This window comes from Microcebus murinus, chromosome 20 (assembly GCF_040939455.1).
Source record: "Microcebus murinus isolate Inina chromosome 20, M.murinus_Inina_mat1.0, whole genome shotgun sequence".
Classification (NCBI taxonomy): domain Eukaryota; kingdom Metazoa; phylum Chordata; class Mammalia; order Primates; family Cheirogaleidae; genus Microcebus; species Microcebus murinus.
In genome coordinates, this window is record NC_134123.1 from 4,384,513 (window position 1) to 4,405,300 (window position 20,788).

Consider the following 20,788-nt stretch of genomic DNA (forward strand, 5'->3'; position numbering starts at 1 on the left):
CAGGGTCGCCACCCACCCGCTTTAGAGGTGAGGACGGAGCAGCTCACAGGGAGACGTGACCTCCGAGTGCACGATGAAGTTCATGGCAAGGCTGGCCCACACCAGGAATCCTGATGCCAAGCCAGTGCCACAGGCTCTTCCTGCCCCCTTCTGTCTGCCTCCTGTCCCCCTTCCCTCTCCCTCCTTGTCTCTCCCTTCCCTCTCTCCTTGCTATGGACTGAATGTTTGTGTCCCCACAAATCCACTTGTTGAGGCCCTGACCACCAGTGTGACTGTATTTGAGGCAGGGTCTTTAGGAGGTAATAAGGTTAAATGAGGTTGCAAAGATGGGGCAGATAGGACTGGTGACCTTACAAGAAAGAAGGGGAAGAGAGATTCACCCACCAGGGAAGGCCACGTGAACACACAAGGAGATGGGGGATGGAGCCACCTGCAGGCCAAGAGGCGAGACTTCGGAAAGAATCCTACCTGGCCTTGCCTGGCCAGCACTTTGACTTTCGGCCTCCGGAACCATGATGGTAAGTTTCTGCTGTTTAAGCCACCTGGTTGGTGGCGTTTTGTGAGGCAGCTCAGACCGATGTGCTCTCCCTGCCGCCCCGCCCCGCCCTGCACCTGCCATCCTCACTTTCCTGTTGCAATTGCGCCACCTGCTGGTCATCTCTGGGAGCGCAGCAAGGCTCACACCTGAGGCAGGTTCTGCACCAGGGCAGCCGGGCCAGGGAAGAGCCCAGGGGCTGCGCTCCACCCCTCCTGTGCCCTCTCCCACACCAAATAGCCTGACACACCTCATTCCTGACATAGAGGCAAACATGCATTCTTTTTTAGCCATAAGCTTCTTGATGTCGGGGCCCCACCTGGCCCGTCTCTGCATGAGCGGCCCACTCAGGGCCCCGCAGCATGACTCCGGGAAGGCACTCCGCTTTCAGGATTTAATTAGTCCCCATCTCCCTGGGGCTGAGATCACAGAAGCGGGGACACTCGCACCCCTGCAGGGTGCACAAATAGGTAGCGGGTGGAAGCATGGTCCCCAGCCCCGGGCAGGGACCCACGCCCCCCACTTTGCCGACTGGCAAGACAACTTGAAGGGGAGGGAGACACGGGGCCTGTCTCCACCACGCAGCTGCCCAGCCTGCCAGCACCTGCGCACCGAGAGGGCAAGGAAGACGCTTGTGCCCGAGGGGAGCCGCGGCTTTCCTCCCAGGGCAGGCTTGGGCAGGCTCTGGGGGCAGCCAGGACCCCGCCTCCCACGCGGCTGTTGAGAGGCGCTAACGCCAGGACCACCATGCGGGGGAGTGGCCACAGCCTTCCTTTGCCCGGTCCAGTGCGGCGCAGCTCCGACCTGTTGCTGGTCTCCTCTTTATTGAAAATGGTGGTATTTTTACTCATCACGAATTTTTTGCATGAATTTTGATTTTTTAAAAATATTGCCTTCATGAAAGCAGAGACTCAAATAAATATGTGCACACCCATGTTCATAGCACAGTATGCACAGTAGCCCAGAGGTCTCGGCCGGCCAGTGTCCGCCAGTGGATGACTGGGTGTCCAAAAGGTGGAACACCCACACAGTGGATGATGCTCAGCCTTATAAAGGAAGGGAGTTCTGACACTTGCTGCAAAGTGGTGGGCCTTGGGGACATGGTGCTAGGTAAAGGAAGCCAGTCACACAAAGACAAACCCTGTACATTTCCCTTATGTGAGGAGTCAAGTCCGCACAGAAAGGGTCAGGTGCTTGCAGGTGCTGGGAGAGGGGCTGGGAGAGGGGCTGGGAGAGGGGCTGGGAGAGGAGGGCTGGGAGAGGGGCTGGGAGGGGGGCTGGGAGGAGGGCTGGGAGAGGGGCTGGGAGAGGGGCTGGGAGAGGAGGGCTGGGAGAGGGGCTGGGAGAGGGGCTGGGAGAGGAGGGCTGGGAGAGGGGCTGGGAGAGGAGGGCTGGGAGAGGGGCTGGGAGAGGAGGGCTGGGAGAGGGGGGCTGGGAGAGGGGGGCTGGGAGAGGGGCTGGGAGAGGCGCTGGGAGAGGGTTTCAGCGGGAAGATGAACAGGGTTCTGGAGACGGGCGGTGGGGTGATCGCACACAACGTGAACGTACTGCCACTGAGCTGCACGCTTTTTATTTTTAACTTTTCAACTCTATCTCTGCTTTCTTTTTTTTTTTATTTCGGCATATTATTGGGGTACAGATTTTAAGGTTTCAATAAATGCCCTTTCCCCCCTCCCCCCATAAGTCTGAGTCTCCAGCATGACCATCCCCCAGATGGTGCACATCTCACTCATTATGTAGTATATATACCCGCCCCTCTCCCCCCTCCCCCCCGCCCAATACCCTGTTACTGCAGTACCTATGTGTCCACTTAGGTGCTGCTCAGTTAATACCAGTTTGCTGGTGAGTATATGTGGTGCTTGTTTTTCCATTCTTGGGAAAAGTATGGGTTCCAGCTCTAACCAGGAAAATATAAGATGTGCTATATCTAAGATCAAGTGTAGAATCAATGCACGCTTTTAAAGTGGTTAGAATGATAAATGTTATATTATGCATACATTACCATGATAACAAATGCTACATTAAAATATTATTTATCTGGATTGCTAAGGTTTTTGGTGCCTCTTAAGTTTTATGGGCAAGCTGAGTGCTGCTTTTCTCACCCTTGCCCGGCCCTGAACTCTTCATGTTGTCCTCATCTTACAGATGGTGAAGCCAAGCCCAAGGGACCTTGGAAGTTGACAGGCCTGCTCAAGGTCACCTAGAAAACTAGAAGTGACCAGGAACTCAGAAGCCAAGCCCCGCTCCCAGCTAAGGGCTTAATTGAACCAAGCCCCCTGCCTGCCCGCCCCAGGGAGCTCCCAGGGAGCTCGGTCTCCACCACCACCTTCTGCAGTCTGCTGTTCCCGGGACGTCTCGCCCTGCAAGGAAGGGCTTCTTTGGTAGGTCAGACATCCAGAGCTCCAGCCCACCCACTCCATACGAAGCTGGGCTTCCATCGGCCCCAGAGAGAGCTCTGGGCAGAGGCAGGGCTGCTGGGCAGATGGGCAGGCACGCAGCAGCCGAGCGGAGTCTGTGCATGCTCCAGCTGTGGCGAGGCTGCTACCTGTCTCCCACCGTCTGTCTCCTCTCCCTGCCTGAGCAAAGTCCTCATTTCCTAGTGCTCTTGCTAGTGGCAGGTACCCAGGACCCAAAGCACCGTGTGCCACTTCAGGGAAGTGTCTTTACGGAGAGCGGCGCCCCCTTTCTTCTCCCTTCCTCATTTCTGCTGACCAGAAAAGCAGGTGTGATGGCTGGAGCATGTGCTGCCACATAGCGAGAAGGTGGAGCCCAGGATACATGGGGCTGGGTCCCTGACACGGGCAGGACTGGAACAGCCCTGGGCCACCCACCTGCTCCCTTCCCTGAGAGGTTCGGTCCCAGCAGGACGCAGGCCACACCCCTGGAGCAGACAACTGCCCAACCCCAGGGGACGGACCGAACGCCCCACTGTCGATGCCTGTGGGGACAACAGGCTGGTCTGAGGTGGCTGAGGACTGCCCACCCCCACGGCCTTGGCCATTCACAGTGCTTACAGGCAAGCACACACCTCACCCCGCAACCACGGCCCTCAGCCTCCCAGGCACCCACCTTCCACCAGTGCCAGCCACGCCTCCATTCCGTGAGTGCCAGCCACGCCTCCATTCCGTGAGTGCCAGCCACGCCTGCCTTCCACGAGTTCCAGCCACGCCTGTGTTCAGAGATGCCAGCCACGCTCTGTTCTGAGATGCCAGCCACGCAGTGTTCTGAGAGTGCCAGCCACACTGTTCTGAGAGTGCCAGCCACGCTCTGTTCCGAGAGTGCCAGCTACGCTCTGTTCCGAGAGTGCCACCCACGCACCGTTCCGAGAGTGCCACCCACGCACCGTTCCGAGAGTGCCAGCCACGCACTGTTCCGAGAGTGCCACCCACGCACTGTTCTGAGAGTGCCACCCACGCACCGTTCCGAGAGTGCCACCCACGCACCGTTCCCAGAGTGCCACCCACGCACCGTTCCGAGAGTGCCACCCACGCACCGTTCTGAGAGTGCCAGCCACGCACTGTTCTGAGAGTGCCACCCACGCACTGTTCTGAGAGTGCCACCCACGCACTGTTCCGAGAGTGCCAGCCACACTGTTCCGAGAGTGCCAGCCACGCACTGTTCCGAGAGTGCCACCCACGCACTGTTCCGAGAGTGCCAGCCACACTGTTCCGAGAGTGCCAGCCACGCACTGTTCCGAGAGTGCCAGCCACGCACTGTTCCGAGAGTGCCAGCCACGCACTGTTCCGAGAGTGCCAGCCACGCACTGTTCCGAGAGTGCCAGCCACGAAGTGTTCCGAGAGTGCCAGCCACGCTCTGTTCTGAGAGTGCCAGCCACACTGTTCTGAGAGTGCCAGCCACACTGTTCTGAGAGTGCCAGCCACGAAGTGTTCCGAGAGTGCCAGCCACGCTCTGTTCTGAGAGTGCCAGCCACACTGTTCTGAGAGTGCCAGCCACACTGTTCTGAGAGTGCCAGCCACGCAGTGTTCTGAGAGTGCCAGCCACGCACCGTTCCGAGAGTGCCAGCCACGCAGTGTTCTGAGAGTGCCAGCCACGCACCATTCTGAGAGTGCCAGCCACGCAGTGTTCTGAGAGTGCCAGCCACGCACTGTTCTGAGAGTGCCAGCCACGCAGTGTTCCGAGAGTGCCAGCCACGCTCTGTTCTGAGAGTGCCAGCCACACTGTTCTGAGAGTGCCAGCCACACTGTTCTGAGAGTGCCAGCCACACTGTTCTGAGAGTGCCAGCCACGAAGTGTTCCGAGAGTGCCAGCCACGCTCTGTTCCGAGAGTGCCAGCCACACTGTTCTGAGAGTGCCAGCCACGCAGTGTTCTGAGAGTGCCAGCCACGCACCGTTCTGAGAGTGCCAGCCACACTGTTCTGAGAGTGCCAGCCACGCAGTGTTCTGAAAGTGCCAGCCACGCACCGTTCTGAGAGTGCCAGCCATGCACCGTTCTGAGAGTGCCAGCCACGCAGTGTTCTGAGAGTGCCAGCCACGCACCGTTCTGAGAGTGCCAGCCACGCAGTGTTCTGAGAGTGCCAGCCACGCACTGTTCTGAGAGTGCCAGCCACGCAGTGTTCTGAGAGTGCCAGCCACGCACCGTTCTGAGAGTGCCAGCCACGCACCGTTCTGAGAGTGCCAGCCATGCACCGTTCTGAGAGTGCCAGCCACACAGTGTTCTGAGAGTGCCAGCCACGCAGTGTTCTGAGAGTGCCAGCCACGCAGTGTTCTGAGAGTGCCAGCCACGCAGTGTTCTGAGAGTGCCAGCCACACTGTTCTGAGAGTGCCAGCCACGAAGTGTTCCGAGAGTGCCAGCCACGCTCTGTTCCGAGAGTGCCAGCCACACTGTTCTGAGAGTGCCAGCCACGCAGTGTTCTGAGAGTGCCAGCCACGCACCGTTCTGAGAGTGCCAGCCACACTGTTCTGAGAGTGCCAGCCACGCAGTGTTCTGAAAGTGCCAGCCACGCAGTGTTCTGAGAGTGCCAGCCACGCAGTGTTCTGAGAGTGCCAGCCACGCAGTGTTCTGAGAGTGCCAGCCACGCACCGTTCTGAGAGTGCCAGCCACGCACCGTTCTGAGAGTGCCAGCCACGCACCGTTCCGAGAGTGCCACCCACGCACCGTTCCGAGAGTGCCAGCCACGCACCGTTCCGAGAGTGCCACCCACGCACCGTTCCGAGAGTGCCACCCACGCACCGTTCTGAGAGTGCCACCCACGCACCGTTCCGAGAGTGCCACCCACGCACCGTTCCCAGAGTGCCACCCACGCACCATTCCGAGAGTGCCACCCACGCACCGTTCTGAGAGTGCCAGCCACGCACTGTTCCGAGAGTGCCAGCCACGCACTGTTCCGAGAGTGCCACCCACGCACTGTTCCGAGAGTGCCAGCCACGCACTGTTCCGAGAGTGCCAGCCACGCTCTGTTCCGAGAGTGCCAGCCACGCTCCGTTCCGAGAGTGTCAGCCACGCTCCGTTCCGAGAGTGCCAGCCACGCACCGTTCCGAGAGTGCCACCCACGCACCGTTCCGAGAGTGCCAGCCTCGCACCGTTCCGAGAGTGCCACCCACACACCATTCCGAGAGTGCCACCCACGCACCGTTCCGAGAGTGCCACCCACGCACCGTTCCGAGAGTGCCAGCCACGCACTGTTCCGAGAGTGCCAGCCACGCACTGTTCCGAGAGTGTCAGCCACACTGTTCTGAGAGTGCCAGCCACGCAGTGTTCTGAGAGTGCCAGCCACGCACCGTTCTGAGAGTGCCAGCCACGCACCGTTCTGAGAGTGCCAGGCATGCACCGTTCTGAGAGTGCCAGCCACGCAGTGTTCTGAGAGTGCCAGCCACGCACCGTTCTGAGAGTGCCACCCACGCACCGTTCTGAGAGTGCCAGCCACGCACCGTTCTGAGAGTGCCAGCCACGCACCGTTCTGAGAGTGCCAGCCACGCACCGTTCTGAGAGTGCCAGCCACGCACCGTTCTGAGAGTGCCAGCCATGCAGTGTTCTGAGAGTGCCAGCCACGCACCGTTCTGAGAGTGCCAGCCACGCACCGTTCTGAGAGTGCCAGCCACGCAGTGTTCTGAGAGTGCCAGCCACGCACCGTTCTGAGAGTGCCAGCCACGCACCGTTCTGAGAGTGCCAGCCACGCAGTGTTCTGAGAGTGCCAGCCACGCACCGTTCTGAGAGTGCCAGCCACGCACCGTTCTGAGAGTGCCAGCCACGCACCGTTCTGAGAGTGCCAGCCACGCTCCGTTCTGAGAGTGCCAGGCACGCACCGTTCTGAGAGTGCCAGGCACGCACCGTTCTGAGAGTGCCAGCCACGCACCGTTCTGAGAGTGCCAGCCACGCACCGTTCTGAGAGTGCCAGCCACGCACCGTTCTGAGAGTGCCAGCCACGCACCGTTCTGAGAGTGCCAGCCACGCACCGTTCTGAGAGTGCCAGCCATGCACCGTTCTGAGAGTGCCAGGCACGCACCGTTCTGAGAGTGCCAGCCACGCAGTGTTCTGAGAGTGCCAGCCACGCACCGTTCTGAGAGTGCCAGCCACGCACCGTTCTGAGAGTGCCAGCCACGCACCGTTCTGAGAGTGCCAGGCACGCACCGTTCTGAGAGTGCCAGCCACGCAGTGTTCTGAGAGTGCCAGCCACGCACCGTTCTGAGAGTGCCAGCCACGCAGTGTTCTGAGAGTGCCAGCCACGCAGTGTTCTGAGAGTGCCAGCCACGCACCGTTCTGAGAGTGCCAGCCACGCACCGTTCTGAGAGTGCCAGCCACGCACCGTTCTGAGAGTGCCAGCCACGCACCGTTCTGAGAGTGCCAGCCACGCACCGTTCTGAGAGTGCCAGCCACGCACCGTTCTGAGAGTGCCAGCCACGCACCGTTCTGAGAGTGCCAGCCACGCACCGTTCTGAGAGTGCCAGCCACGCACCGTTCTGAGAGTGCCAGCCACGCACCGTTCTGAGAGTGCCACCCACGCACCGTTCTGAGAGTGCCAGCCACGCACCGTTCTGAGAGTGCCAGGCACGCAGTGTTCTGAGAGTGCCAGCCACGCACTGTTCTGAGAGTGCCAGCCACGCACTGTTCTGAGAGTGCCACCCACGCACTGTTCTGAGAGTGCCAGGCACACTCTTTTCTGAGAGTGCCACCCACGCACTGTTCTGAGAGTGCCACCCACGCACTGTTCTGAGAGTGCCAGCCACACTCTTTTCTGAGAGTGCCAGCCACGCACCGTTCTGAGAGTGCCAGCCACGCAGTGTTCTGAGAGTGCCACCCACGCACCGTTCTGAGAGTGCCAGCCACGAACTGTTCTGCGAGTGCCAGCCACGCACTGTTCTGAGAGTGCCAGCCACGCACTGTTCTGAGAGTGCCAGCCACGCACTGTTCCGAGAGTGCCAGCCACGCACCGTTCTGAGAGTGCCAGCCACGAACTGTTCTGCGAGTGCCAGCCACGCACTGTTCTGAGAGTGCCAGCCACGCACTGTTCTGAGAGTGCCAGCCATGCACCGTTCCTCAAGTGCCCGCCGCGCCCGGGTTCCGGGTTCCTGCGTCTGGCCGAGGAGCAGGGGCAGGTGCTGGGAAAGGCTCCCAGAGCAGCTCTTCAGCAGGAATGCAGGACAGGCTGGCCCAGGGGGAGGGCTGGCCGGAAGCAGGGGCTGGCGGGCGCGTGGCAGGCGGGGCAGGGCCACACTGAAGCAGCTCCCTCCCAAGGGTGGCCAAACCAAGCACCTCACAGTTTTCAAAGCACTTGCTGCCTGTGAAGCCTCCTTGTTTCCAGTGAGGGGGCAAAGGTCAGAGACACCAGAGGACTCGCCAAAGCCACGCCGCAGTGACAGGCACTGCACGGTGCCAGTTCTCGTCTTCTGGCTCCGGGACACTGCATCCACCCACCTTCGATGTCTCTCAGAATCTGGAAAATATCCCAGAACGTGGGCCCTTGGCGGTGGACTTGGGAGGGACATGAAGGGACACTCGGGGTTGACGCTTTCCCTGCTGTGAACTGGCCCCTCAGGGAAGGTCCTGGAAAGATGTTGGGGCAGAAGGAGGATGTCTTCTTGGGGCCCAGCCCTGCCACCCCCCACAGACATGGACACCACATGCCCCTTGCAGAATCCTCTCGGGACCCGGCTCCCCGGTGGGACGCATGGGTGCCCACACCCTCCTCATGCAGCCCCAGGGGCGCTCTGGGGAGACATCCTTCTGCGTGGAGTGCTGAGAGTCCACGGGAAGGCCCTGCCCTGCCCGGCAGAGCGTGATCCTGCAACAGCAGCTCAGCCAGTCGGCTCTGCGCCCCTGGAATGCCCAGCAAGGGACACGATGGCCAGGCCAGGGGAGGCAGATGGCACATGTCTCTGCCCCATCTTGGGCTTCCCAAGCTCCAGTTTTGCACCTTCTCCTCCTGCTCTGAGAACCACCCCAGATCCTTCCAGCAAATGCCTGCTTGGTTCAGGTTAGCCAGAGCTGATGCTGGGGTTTGCAGTGCAGGTGCCTGCCCGGCGACGCAGGCGGCTTAGCAGAGCAGACAGGGAGGGCGCTGTCCCAGCAGGACGCCAGGCCACGAGCCTCATATGGACGTCTGCTCTTGGGCAATAGGGAATTTGCGGCCAACATTCATGATGTTGAAGTCACAACTACTCCCAGTACATATAGGGTCACTCTCGATCAGAATCGGGAGCAGAATGGGGCCCGAGGACAGGACAAAGGTAGGAAAGTGGCCACCTAGCCGCCCAGCCCGCATGGCTGCAGGGGCAGCCCCTGGGGTGTCCCTGAAAATGCAGCCCCAAGTTGCCCCACAGAGCTCTGCGCACTTAGCCCGCACCTGGCGGGCAGCCGCTGTCTGTCTCTCCGGCCGCCCCTGCGCGCCCCAAGGCCCAGCAGCACCAGTCTCGGCTGCTCCTTCTGGAAGGCTCGCCTGGGAGTTGCAGCCAAGGTCAGGCTCAGTTTTATGGCCCATCATTCCCCTGTGGCGAGCAAGCAGCCCTCCGCTTTGCAGGCTAATGGTGCTGGTTAATATCTCTCACATGCTTGTTGTTTCAAACGTTTGCGTGGATTACTCCTCACCACAACCCTGGCAGGGGAGAAGGGTATTACTATTAACCCGAATTTTACAAGGAAGGAAACTGAGGAAGACAGGTTAGCAATCCTGCCTGTGGTCACAGGGGCAGGGAGAGGCAGGGCTGTGCCGCGCACCCCGGCCTGGGCTGCACACGCGTGACCAGGGCACGCACGGCCTTGGGTGGAAAGGGCTGCGTGGCTGTCACTCCACTGCGCTCACGCCAGACTCTGCCCAGGCCCTGTGACCAACTCCCTCCCACCTTCCTGACGTCCCTCACTCGGGCTCAGCCTCCCCTCTAGTCCCCAAATGCTGACAGCCCGTCTCCCCTTGCTCCCCTTCCCTTCACCCTCCCACCCAGCCCCCGCCCCCATGCTTTCTCCTTTCTCCTGCAAGCTTTGAACAAGAGAAGCAGCGGGAACCTGCCCGGCAAACCCCGGATGTCTGCACTGGGGCTGCCCAAGCGCCTGCTGCTGGCCGCCGGAGGCAGACGGGGAACTCCTCAGCTGTCTCCATGCTGTGATTAGTTAATCACTGAGTGCGTGGGGCTTTTAATTAGCTGCCAGCCCTGCGCAGGCAGCTGTTCCACCAACCACAGCTGCTCACGGCTGCCCCGTCTGGGCGGATGGACGCCCGACGCAAGTGATGCGTGCCTGGCTACGGTGCCGGGGCGGCGGCTGCCACCCCACGGCCCTGAGGGAGCAGCTGAGGGAGGGGGAGGCCGCCATCGGTGGGCCGTCGGTGCATAACGTTGAGAGGCGAAGTCTGCCCGAGATCTGTGGGGGTGGGCGGAGTGGATCTCCATCTATATGTCAGAACTAACGCGACTCAAACAAGTGTAGGGAACGAAGAGGCCCACTGGTGCCACGCAACCAGAGAGTGCAGGACTCCCGCATGCTGGGTCCAGGCACGAAGGAAATTGAGAGCAGATGGGGCTCGAGCTCTCCGAAGAGCTGCCTTCCTCAGCAAGTCAAGTGAACACAGGGAACATGAGGCACGGATGACAGGGGCATGTTGTCACTCGCCCAGGGGACTTCCCCGGGTGCTCTGTGGGGCAGTCACTCCCACGCACCGCTGCTGGCCCTGCCCTGTCCCAGCCTCCTCATGTCCAGCTGTGACCATTCGCCTGCCTGTGCCGTCCGGCCGAGGCTTCCCCAGCTTCCGCACTGCTGGTGTTCCAAGCTCAGTTCCCCTCGGCCACAGGGCCGTCCCGCACACGGCGGGTGGCGAGCAGCCCCCCGGGCCTCTGCCAGCTAGGTGCCAGCAGCCCCGCCACAGCCAGACACGTCTCCACACACTGCCCAATGTCTGCGGCAGGCGCGGGGGCAAAATCTCACCTGGCGAGTGCTCCTGCGGCCCCCTGGCCCCCGCCCCCCGGCCCCTGGCCCCTGGCCTGCAGTGTCTGGTGCCACTGTGAGGGCAGGAGCGAGAGGGAGGGAGGGGAGCAGGCGCGGAGGACGGCAGGAGGGAGGCCTGCATGTGGCTGCTGCTCGTCTCTCTGCACTCAGGGACGAATGTCTGTTGGTCGCCGTGGAGCTCCGGCACCACACACACACTCGGAACTGGAGGTGGGTGGGCGCTAAGCAGCTGCACACAGGCCAGGCCTGGCTGGGGAGGGCAGGCCCAGCGGCGAGTGCCCGCCGTGCCCAAGTTCTCCTGGCAGCCCCACGTGGCAGTCACAGGCACCGGAACAACAGCCTTGCGAGGGCCCATGCCAGGCGCTATTTACGCGTTTCACACCTATGGCCTGAGGTGACAGCTCGTAACAGTGATCTGCGGGGGATGTAATAGCTTGCTGTCCCATTTTACAGATGAGGAAAGGAAGGCAGAGAGGTTTTTGAAGTTGTTTGTTTATTTGGCAAAGATGCCCAGGGACACGGCTGAGATTCGAACCCCAGGGTCTGGCCACAGGCTTGAGTCCACAGGCTCGCCCATGACACCCCACCAACCCTGCCAGAGGGCAGAGAAGCCCTGTGCCACCCTCAGCCTCTGAGGGGCTGCGTTCAGTCTGTGCTCCTGGGGCAGGAAGCAGCCAGTCGCCTGCATGGAGCCTACCACCCAGGACCCCACAGCGGGCGAACCAGAGAGGCCGTGGGTTCGAAGCCAGAGGACTTTTTAAATTCTTGACCCTCCACCAACTTGTGGGGGCCATTGCTTCCCTTCCCCGGGCTTCGTCTCGTCACCTGCACATCGAGGAGAGCAACCCCAGCTTCCGGAGGAGGAGGAGGAGCAGGGGCTCCCTGCCTGCAGCTGGTGGGCGCTCAGCAGGTCACTTAAGTTCTCTGAACCTTGACCCCAGCCACTCAGCATGGGGTGACAGTGGCCCTTGGCTGCTTGGCTCGGGGGGAATGAGAAAATACACGGAAACCTGTCGAGCCTGGCGGGCAAGACGGCAGCCCCACCCCCACTCCGCCTAGCCCCCACATCCAGGTCAAACGGACAGAAAGCTGGGACACCTGTGAGCCCCACGCCTACACACCCCACACCAGAGGACCGCAGGGCTGGTTCCCCAAACGACAGCTTCCTGCGCAGGAGATGGGCGCAGCCACCGGCATCCAGTCCCGCCTGTGCCTCGCCCTGCTTTCTGCGGCCAGGCCGCGGAGGGGTTATTCCCACTAAATCACGACAGCAACTGGGCCCAGCTTGCCAGCCAGGCCGGTATGTGGAGCAGGACTGGCTTACGGTGTTCAGACCTAAATTGTGCCCTCTCAACCGAGACCCCATCTGGGGTCAGCCACCCGCTGCCCACACTCTGGCCAGGCCTCCAGGCGGGGCTTTCTTGGGGAGGCTGGGAGTGAGTGGAGGAACATGAGCCCTGGGTCACCATTCTGTGCAGCAGGACCAGCCCTCCAAGAGCCTAAGCCCAGCCCCAAAGCTCCCCTTGCCAATCCCTGCCCCCTGCCCCAGCTCTGCAGGTGATGAGGCCAGCAGGGGCAGGGCGCTGCCTGGACTTGGCTGCAGTTGTTTCTGTGCACTTGTGTTTACCCCCCTGCAACGGGCCAGACCTTCCAGGGCCATCATTCTGTGCATTCCACTGCCACCCCCTGGTTATCATAGGCCCCTGTGTTTGTCCATGTTATGTATTCATGCCTACCACGCATGAAGCATCTACTCTGTGCCTGGTACTTTCTTCACATATTTCATTGAATGCTCACTGTTGCTTAGAATAGGAACTATTATTGGCTTTATTTTGCAGAATAGAAAACTTGGACCAGAGAGGTTAAGCAACTTGCACAAGAACACACGCAGCTGGCATGTGGTAGATTTTCCTACAGAGCCTGTGCTCTTAATTATGTCCCCTGAAGACATCTGAGTTTACAACCCCTGGATTAGATAATAATAATAACCACGTTATGAAGTTACAAAGTTATCTCCTCCTATGGTTGGTCTGGAGAAGTAGAGATTCTTGTGCCATTTTACAGGTTGGGAGCCCCAGGCATGTAGTCGCCCAGGCCCTGGGCTGTCCAGTCACTATGCGGTGGAGCTGGACTCTGGCCTGTCTGGGCTCCAAGCCCTGCCTTCGTCCAGGCTCTCGTTAAGTAGGGGACTTGTCCCCAGTACATGCCTGGGTGGACCTGCCAGGTCTTATGGCTCGTGGAGCCCTGACACTTGGCTGTTCTGCCCCTGGAGAGAGAGGCTGGGAACCCGTGGAAAGTCCTCTGACATACCTGTCCTTGCATTCCACAGGCTAGAAGCAGGAGGGAGACCTTAAGGACGACAGGTTTGCAGAGAGGCTGGGCAGGGCAGTGGTGTGGCCCGGGGCTGGGCATCGGGGATCCGCTGAGTCTGTTCCCCACTCTGGGCTTCCTGAGCACACATAGGGAGGCCAGTTCTCCACAGCCCTCAGTTTCCTCATCTGTAAAATAGCACTAACTTCAGCCTAGCCTCACTCATGGGGTGTTAGGAGGCGCTCATGAGACAACCGAGGGACCAGCGAAGTTGCAGAGACTCAGGCAGCATGGCAGGGTGGGAGGCGGTGCCACTTAGGCCCAGGCCAGGCTGTTCATTTACTTTAAAAAATAAGAAATCTGAATTCGTGTGTGTGTGTGTGTGTGTGTGTTTGAAATGCCCTGATTTCTAAAACACTTTGCAGGCTGAATAAAACATGCCTGTGGGCCAAACACCACCCGCCCCAGTTTGCAACCCCTTATGGAGTCCTGTTCACTTCCTCGTTGAAAGGCCACACCAAGGATGCCGTGTGGCAAGCCCACGGTCACCCAGCAAATGGAACAAATGTCCAGGCGGGCCCCACGCCCACTCCCCGGCTCCCCAGCCACCTCGTCCCCGCAGTTCCATGCCACTGCTTTCTCGGTCTCTTACGTCACCCACCTTTGGGGCCTGCTAGTCCAGGGCCCGGCCCCTAGGAAACCAGTGGCCCCCTTGGGGCCCTGCAGAGCAAAGGAAGGACATTTCCAGGGCAAAGGAAGCTAATGGCCTCTGAACATGTAAATTACATCCCATCCATCCTACGGCCTAATTGAGACATTTGCTCGAACATCCTCGAAAAGTAGGGCAGATGTGGCACTCGGAGAATCAGAGCCACCTGCCTCGGACGCCCTGCTGAGACTGGGGGCCAATGACTTTTCTCTGGAACTTGGACCAGCCACTGGGAAGCCAGTTTCTGCTAATAAGATTATATATTCTTTAAATGGCCCTTTGTGCTGCAATGGCACTGGGTACCAAGACACGGGAAAGTAGGACAAAATGAAAGCAGACAGCTGCCCCACCTCTCCAGAAAACCCTGTGACCTCACCCCACAGACCCCAGCCTGAGCCAGGGCTGGAGAGGCGCTCAAACCTCCACACTCGAGGCCTCCTCTACCTGCCTGCACCCTGTTTCTCAGACTCCTGGCTCTCAGAACCCCACGGGCTGGGGCCAGCAGTCCTGGCCATGCTGAGTCCTTGAACAAGTGGCCTCCCCCTTGCTCCCACAAAGTCTCCTGCACCTCCCCGAGCTGTGGCGAGGGTCGAAGGAAGCCAAGGTGACAAACAGCCCCAGGCGTGAGTTTTGTCCAATCAGCGTTTCTGTTTAAAAATATTTCCAGCTAGTTTCACATAAAAATCAAGATTTCTGGTTTTCTTGAAGAACATCAGATCTGGCCACACTGGACTCACGGCCCACATGGCCACAATCACCTGACACCAAGTGACAGCCACCCTCTGAGGAGGGCGTGTTCTTTGCTTCCCTCCACTCGGCACCCTCCTTACACCCAGCCAGCTTCATTCACTCCTTTAGGGGCCGGCCTGGCACTTGAGACCCCTGATCTAGGGCAACAGACGTGAAAAGTCTTTGGGAAAAACCATTTTGTTTTGACCTCGAGCAGGTGTCTGGGCTCTCCGGGCTTTGACCTCCTCCCATGGGAGGCACTGGACGCCTCAAGGGCACGTCTGGCTCTGACACTCTGAGCGCCTCGGAGGTCCCGCCTGGCAACCTGGCCCCTCAGCTCAGGCAGAGAGCCTCCTGCCCGCCTGGGTTTGGCCACATTTGTTAAGAGAGGGAAGAGGGAGGGAGGGAAGAGTGTGAAGCCTCCTGCATGCTTAGGTCCACTGCGCCTCCTTCTCTGAAGCACCCATGCCCCAAGGCAGAGCCAGGCTCTGAAGCCGGGAGGAGCAAGTCTACGATGGGAACCAGGAGCAACTGCACATGGCTTTGATGCTAGAAAGCATATAAAAATGGGCTTCACCTGACTACACTTTCCATTTCTTTCTTTTGCACTGATGTTCCTAACGTCTTTTTATCAGTCTTGATAAACATCACATCCACACATTGCCTTGGAATTTTGTTTCAATGGGTCACATTGGTGCTGGGGGACTGGGGGAAGGTGTCCTGCCTTCCATTCCACCCACATCCCCAAGCTTTATGTTTGTCTCCCAGCACAATCCCAGGCCCTAATCTAGAGGTGAGCCTTAAAAGAATAATAGAGTTCAAATTTTGGGAATTAGGAAGAAGGAAAAATAAGAAAAGCAAGGATAATGTTGTAAGTTTTAATAGAGGCAGCAATCTGCTAAATGGGAGGATATCTCAGAGATTAAGGGACCAGGTAATTGGGATAAACTTTCTACACTTGGAGAAATAGCTGCCATCCTTAAATAATGAGATTCAGAAAATATGGTTAAGTATGGAGTTTGTCTGGGCACAAAGCTTGAGGACAGCCATCTGGGAAACACAGACTCCAAATGAGTGGACTCAGTGTTCTAAGGGGAAGAAGTTAAGGTTTCACTTGTACAGGCAGAGACCGAGAAAGTTTAGCAGGGTTACAGCACTTTCCGTATGAGACCAGGGCATATGCTACAGAGACTGGATTGGTTACTGACTGCTACTTTCCAAGGAAGATTATTACTCCACAGCGAGGGGTAGTGATCCAAGGACATCTTATCTCTGCTGCCATTTGGTCATCCTAATTATTTACAGAGGAAAAAAAGGCAGAGTTGCAGCTGCATGCCATGTGACTCATGCCACATAGCCACATTCCTCTCAAGGCTCAGAATAATTTGAAGTTCCAACAACTTTAAGTTTGAATTATTTAACCTAACACAGCTAAAGTCATGGTTTGATTTTGGTACCTTCTAAATACACCTTTATCCCAGGAGCCCTCCTAAGACCCTTTTCTGCCCCTGGGCCAGGACACGCTAGACCCTTTCTGCCCCTCCTTCCCCCTGCGAAATTCATCTGAGCTGAGATGTCTCTGAGCTGTTCCAGTTAGAGAAGATGTGATAACGCTTTTCATCTCAAAGATAATATCCTTTGGAAAAAAAGTGTATTTCTGTTTCAAAGTTGATTTGTTTGCATGAACGTTCAGAGGAAAAATAGTCCTGGGGAGATAAAGTTTGAGCCATAGAAAATTTTCAAAACAGGGCTTGCCCCCACTAAAACTGCGGGAAGAGAGTCCAGACAGTTTTGACTATGTTGTTGCTTTTAAGTGGTGCTGTGCCATTCCCTAAGGCAGTGATCCACAACCTTTTTGGCACTAGAGATTGGTTCCATGGAAGATAATCTTTCCTTGGAAGGCAGAGCGCAGGTGCTGATGCGAGCCTCAGGGAGCACCTGTGCGTACAGGTGGAGCAGGCCTGCCGTGCGTCCCACCTCCTGCTGTGCGGCCCCACCCAGCTCCTAAGTTTCAAGGAAGACTATTTTTCCAGGGCTGGGGGTTAGTGGGCCAGTGGAACTCTGCAGCCCAGTCCCTAACAGGCCCGGAGAATGGGGACCACAGCCCTAAGGGACATTTGGGACATCTAGGGAACCACCTTTTATTTTAGTCATGACTAAGCATTAAAATATTGAAATACACCAAAAGTGAGACTGTATTTTTTTAAGTTTCTTCTTTGTATTGGTTTAGAGGGTTATAGTAATTTTTTAAATTATGTGTATGCAAATAGGTTCAGTTTCATATGAATTTCATTTCAAATTAGCAAAGGGGGTATTACAAATGTTACCTAAAGAAAACATTGGCAAGGGACTTTGCCTATGGCTCAGTGAAGAGACCGAATATCTTCTCCCCAAAAAGTAACCATAAAGCTTGACAAAACTGACCAGCCATGAAGCACTTTGGAAATCAACCAAAGGCATGCAACAAATGGAGCAGCATTCGTGCTTGAGAGCTGCAGAGATTTGGGGAGAACAGGGAGCGTCTGCAGCATGTCAGCCTGAGGCTGCGCCCATGCGCCCCGCCCAGCCCAGTCTGCAGGGAGGGTCCCTCTGGGTAGGGCAGGCTGAGGATGGCAGTTTCTCTGCTGTGCCATTCCCTAAGGCAGTGATCCACAACCTTTTTGGCACTAGAGATTGGTTCTATGGAAGATAATCTTTCCATGGAAGGCAGAGCTCAGGTGGTGAAAAGGGCTCCCTTGATTTGGAGCAGCTGGCAGCACCCACTCTTGGCAGCCTTGTCGGTTTAAGTGACAATCCCCAAGGCAGAAAAGCAGGAGGGCCAATGGGTCCTCTAGACTGAGGCTGTGGTCACCACCGGGGCAAATACATTCCTGGCTACGGCCGCATCATGCACAGAGCCAGAAAGGGCCTGATCTAGCCACACTGCCCTGGCCAACCCTGAGGCTGCATGTATATGCAGAAGAGATAAGAAAGAACACAATGGAAAGTAAAAGATAGAGAAAGAGTAAAAATGGCCTGAACTTTGAATGTGCTGCTTATGAAATACCCCCAATGATCCTTGCCTCCCAGCATCAGCGCCCTGTGTAGTCCCCTCTGTCTGGCTGCACCTGACATAGTGACTTGCTCCTAATAAATAGAATATGGCGAGAATGATGGAAGCCACTTCCAAGGTGACACCTTGCCTTGCTTACCTCTGCCTTGCTCTCGCTGTCTGGCGACGCAAGCTGCATCTCATGAGCTGCCCAATGGAAAGGCACATGCCACACGGAACAGAGGGTGGCCTTCTGCCAATAGCCAGCAAAGAACCAGTGCTGTCAGTTCAATGGCCTGCAAAGAACCCAACCCTTCCAAGCACACATGAGGAAAGTGGAGGGAGGGAGATCCTTCCCCAGTCAAGCCTTCAGGTGACTGCGACCTGGCCAACACCTTGACTGTAGCCTGAGTCAGAGGACCCAGCTACTGTAACCAGCTCTATGAACAAATTGCAATAACCCTGGTATGTTTTTTGCATAATCTTCTCCCTTAAATAACTGCTTGGCCTTTGAGCTATTTCCCAGAAATGGTAAATTTTCTGCAAGACAAAGGAGCTGAGATTCTGAGTCCCCTTGGGCAGCCTTCCTGATGCCAAGATTCTCCACCCCCACAGCCTGCCCCAGTGCACACAGCCCTTCCTTGTCAGTTACTCCACAACCTGTCCCAAAGCACAAGGCCCCTCTGAGGCTGCTTATCCCATCCTTCCAACATTAAGACTTCCTTTCTTTCTCGGCAATCCTCAGTGTCTCAATAATTGGATCTTTGTGTAATGAGTAACTTGACCTAGGTCAAAACCCCCATGCAGTTTTGACAACACCAAGGTACACCCACACTCCTGCCCCACAGAGACAGTAATATCATAAATGTTTTTGTTTTAAGCCACTAATCTTTGGGATATCTGATTTTATTATTCTACAATAAAATAATTGATACGGCTCTGCTACCCGCACACAGACTCTTCAGCAGAGGTTTGCTGGCTGGAGGTGTCTGAGCACAATCTCTGTCCAGTTGGATATACAGACACAGAGACAATGCTTAGGAAGCTAGGCTTAAATATTTAAGAAAAGAATATAGAAACCTTAATCAGAAACTTCAGCAGCTTCACATGACAGGAAGACCGGATTCGCAGATTCCTAGACAGGCCTTGCCTGAGTCACAGAGCTGGAAAGTTACTAAATAGAGAAATGAAAAACAACAATAACAAACCATGGGGAGGGAGGATCAAAATCCAAAGTTGCTAAAATATTTTTAATTGACAATGTTGTATATATTTATGGTGTACAACATGATTTGTGTGTGTGTATTTTATATATAAATATTTAAAAAGAGATTCTAAATAAGGAGATAAAAATTATAAAATAATGGAAACTTTAAAGTTAAAAAAGTACAATTGAAATAAAAAATGTACTGGAAAGACTCAACAGTGTGTTATACATGGCAGATGAAACAGTCAATGAACTGGAAGATAGAGTAATAGAAACTATCCCATCTGAGGAATAGAGAGAAAAAAATGATTGAAGAAAAACAAACAGAGCTTAGGGGCCAGTGTGATAACATCAAGCATGCCAACAGATGGATGACCGAAGTCCCAGAAGTAGGAAATAAAGAGACAGGAGCAGGAAAAAAATTGGAAAAAAAATCCAGAATCTGATCTTTAAAAACAAACAAAAAACCATTAAATACATATCCAAGAAGGTCAGCTTCAAGTAAGATAAATACAAAGAGATCCACACCTAGACACATCATAGGCAAACAGTAAAAGGCAAAAATAAAGAAGAAACAGTGAGGAAAAATGACTTATACGTACAGGGGCAGCAATACGATGAACAGCCGACTTCCCACAGAAGACCCTGACGGGCTGAGGCAGCGAGGCGATAGACACAAAGGGCTGGGAAAACGTGTGTATTCATTTGCATAAAACTCAAAAACAGGCAAAACAAATCTGTGCAATTATATCTTAAGATGCTATTTTGCCTTGGAGGGAGGTGATAGCTAGCAGGGGCCACAGGGGGAATTCTGGGGTACTGGTTACACCAATGTCTTCATTTACGATTCTGTCACATTTTTTGGCCTCATTTCTGTGTATAAAACTTTCTTCAATTGAAGTTCACTAAAGCAAAAATGGGAAGCCTAATCATGCCACTCCCTTCCCTCTTTCCCTCTTTTTGAATGCCCTTATCCCTTTCTTCTCTTCCCTTGCTAGTCTGAGCAGAGCCTGTACCCTCCCAGTTCCTGCATGGCCTGGCCCCTACCCACCTCTCTAGCAGCATTTCTCACCACCTGGTACCGCAGACACCTTGACTTCTGTTGTTTGTGCCATGCTCCGTCCTGCCACAGGGCTTTCGCACATGGTCCATAGCTCTTGGCTTAGTCCACTTGGACTTCTATGACAAATTGCCATAAACTTTGTAGCTTATAAACAAAAAACATTTATTTCTCACAATTTTGGAGTCTAGGAATTTCAAAATCAAGTCTCTGGTAGATTCAGTGTCTTGAAAGGAACCACTTCCTTGTTCATAAATAAAACCTTCTCACTGCATCCTCACATGGTGGAAGAGACTAGCTAGCTCTCTGTAGTCTTTTTTATAAGGTCACTAATCCCAATCATGGGAGCTCTGCTGCCCTTGTAACCTCATTCATTCCCAAAGGCACCACCTCCTAACACTGTCACCTTAGGGGTTAGGATTTCAACACATGAATTTTGGCGGGACATGAATGTTGGGACAATAGCAGACTTGTTAAGGTCTATTTACTCTTTAGCTGGAGCTCAAGTGTGACCCACCCACCATCCCATCCAAGTCTGGTTCCATTGTTAGGAGCTTTCATAGAACTGCATTCCTTTTCTTAAGAGATCATTATGGATTCATAAGGTGATTATCTGCTGTCTTGTCTTTCCCAATAGCCTATATGTTTAAGGAGATCTGAGTACATTTTACACCTAAATTGTTTACCCAGTACCACTCCTGACATACGGTCACTGTCTTCACTATCTGTTGAATGAATAAATCAATGTAGAGTAATTGAGCTTATAACAAGCTTCATTCTAATTAGAAAATATTGTAGGAAGCCAGAATGTCAAG